Raw genomic sequence first — 3,188 nt, forward strand, 5'->3', positions numbered from 1 at the left:
GGTGGCTCAACCTTCTTCGCAGGCAGTGACCAGACCAATGTGGGTTCTGATCACACTATGTTCATAGCTGGGTCTTGCACAGGCTTGAACAAAGAAGTAATCAGGTAATGATCATGTGTTTATTTCAAAACTGTATTAACTGTCTGGGCAGCCTGCTGCCCCCTAGGCTTCCCACTGAGCCTTCATGCTGTCTATTATTCTCAATTCCTGCTCTGGAACGGAAGCCCTAACTGCTATTAGGGTAAGGGGACAATGGCCAATCTACTACTTCTAGCTGCAGAGGGGATTCAGGTAAGGGAAGAGCACTCAGAGGCCCTATCTAGTGGGCCATAGCAAAAAGCAGTTGAGGCGCAGGATGCCAGATCAGCTGTCTCAAGCAAGAACAGGTTCTCTGAATTCGTTGGGATTCTTTTGAACCCCTGGGCCAGCCAGATTCATGTCAGAATCTGTTGAAATCTAGAAAGTAAAAGCTTTCTTAACAAGTTTAAAAGACGTGGCATGAATAGGCAAACAGCTAATAGAGTTACTAGAGGTCCGAGCAAAGGTCTGATCCATGAAAACCAAAATTTCAGTCCTTCCCACCAGGATTCTCCTTGATTCCTTGATTTATTACACAGGACTTTGGATGGGTCCACTCAGCCACTTACGTATTGTTTTTAGACGGATATCTGCTTGGTAAGAAGTGTCCACCCAGTACAATAGAAGATATTGGCGATGGCACACACACCACCTTTTCAGCCAGGATATAGTCTAAAGTGAGCATGTGATCCATGATCTGACTTGCCAATGACAATAAGGATGTTTGCTGTACTCTGAATTCATTTCTAGTGGCATTGGCCAGCACAAGAATGGTCTGTCAAATTAGCGATGGAATTGAAGACAGCTGCCAACTCGGGCCATAAAAATATAATTCCTGCTACATTCAAGCCAAGGCTGTTGTAACACATTGGAGTAGAGCCACACAGATTTGCTCCTCCCAGATAAAAATTGGAAACATCTCTCTGTGTGAATCCAATCACTAGAGGGTCATAAATACTGAAGGAAAGAAGAATTCCTTATCAGGAAAGGAAAGGTGGGATACACAGAGGCATACATTGGGGGTGGGGAGCGGGGAGAGCAAACCCACACAAAACTATATATCCTGGGGCCACACAAAGGACCTGTAGAGAGAAAAAGAGTGTTACTGGTGGCAGTGGGCCATACAATGGGGATTGGGAGGGAGTGAGAGCAGTAAGGATAATCTCCAATCTTCATGGTGATATTGGGGAGATAAGAAGAGACCACTTCATTAAGAATGGGATTTAGTCCTTGACACAGATCAAAACCAGAGATACTGCTTATTCATCCCCGATAGCAACTACCAGTCATACTAATGCACCCAGTGTCGCATAAGGTTCCCCCCACCCTGACTCGTAAAGAAGAATGAAGAGATATGCACAGAGAATTGCCTCGGTAACGTCTGTCTGTTAAAGGAGACCAATCACCAGTAGCCTTAATGATCAAGGAGGTTATCATGGTGTTTCTAGATCACAGAGTTTGACACACACACACACCAGGGACTCAGAAATTTTCCACATTGGAAGGGAAGGGGGGTATATCCAGCCAGATGTTCAATCTTTGCCTTGGGCAACCGAACCTACGAAGGTCACAAACTGATTCCTTAAAGGAGGCCCTAAGATGGCAATTAGTCACACAATACTGCACACAATTAAAAGAACAAAAATAAAATTAAATCCTTTGGGTAGCAAACAAAAACTAGCAAACAAATGGAAAAGAAGAATTAAATGCAAAAAATCAAATACCCCCAAACAGGGTGTTTAACTTTGCCTTCTTTGGTCATTGGGATTTCAAAAAAAGAAAGAGAGGGAAAGTTACTTCTCCAAGTCACACGATTCTCTTGGAAACAAAGGTCTCTCTAGGTTCACAGGAGTAACGCGGCTGAGGCTCCAGCTCTTCTGGAGTCAGTGTCAAGGTAGCTGTCCCTGCTGGCCCAGCTCTTCAAGAGCACGTGATGGATTCAAGCATCTAGTCCCACATCCATGGCTGCAGTAGGAGTAGATAAAATCACGGGGTTGGGACCCTTGGGACCCTCCTATACTGGATTGAAAGATGGGGTGTTGAAAGCCGATGTAACCAATATCCAATCTCCCCGTTCACTTCTGGCTTCCCCAGATTCCAAGGATCTGCTTTCAGGTAAGTTCTTGAGAATCAGCTAATACTTGGTTATCATGGTAACATCCTTCACCAAGAAAGCTGCCTCAGCATTCAAAGCTCAGGCATAGGGAAGGGTCTACCATACAAGTCCCAGTTTCTGTGGAGTACCCTGAGCCATACTAATGCAAGGGGAAGCAAGGTGAGACAAGGCAGGTGGGTCCGTTGAGATAGCGTCCGCAGGAGGTTCTTCATGAGGTCATTCTTCTGTTCTACCTTTTCCAGAGGCCTGTGGCCTCCAGGTACAGTGTAGTGTGATGGTGGCTTTAAAAGTGGGTCCAGTGTTACTTTGCAAGCTGGGGGTAGACCAAATCAAAGGATGATCTCTTGTAGTAATATCCTGACCATCTCCATAGCTCTTTACGTCCTGCTGGGGAATGCTTCTACCCAATTGGTAAAGGTGTCCATGAGAACCAATAAGAACTGCACACCTCAACACTTTGGCATATGAGTAAAGCTGTTGCCAGTCCTCCTCCAGAGACTGCCCTGTCCTCTGCTGCCGGGGCGACCAGCCTGCAGCTGACAGGGTTGTTTCTTTGGCAAACTTCACAGGCTTTTGTTATTTGTGGCACCAACTTGAAAAGGTCCTTCCCCAGTGAGTAAAGTTGTGGCCATCTGGAATGTGCTTCCTGTTCCTAAGTGGAATGCCTAATGCAACATTGCAAGGATCTTTCATCTGCCTGCAGATGGCAAAAGGATGGTTCCTTCTTCCATTTGAATCCATCCTGACGCATGGGATTGGTATCCCTGTGCAATCACCTCATCTCTTTCTTTCTGGGCATACTGAGGTTTTACCTTCTTATGGGGGCTTTGCCACACCCATAGGGATTCTAACTCAGGGTTAGCAAATTCAAGGCCCAAGGCCACGCTACCCAGTTGATCAGCCAATCGGTTCCTCTGAGTAATGCCGTCTGTCCTTCTCTGGTGACCTCTGCAGTGGACCACTTCCTTCGGCTTTTTTTACCACCCTTAAAAAA

The sequence above is a fragment of the Echinops telfairi genome, unplaced genomic scaffold (genome assembly GCF_000313985.2).
Source record: "Echinops telfairi isolate 266 unplaced genomic scaffold, ASM31398v2 ScPeMD7_7469;HRSCAF=8507_1, whole genome shotgun sequence".
NCBI classification, from domain to species: Eukaryota; Metazoa; Chordata; class Mammalia; order Afrosoricida; family Tenrecidae; genus Echinops; species Echinops telfairi.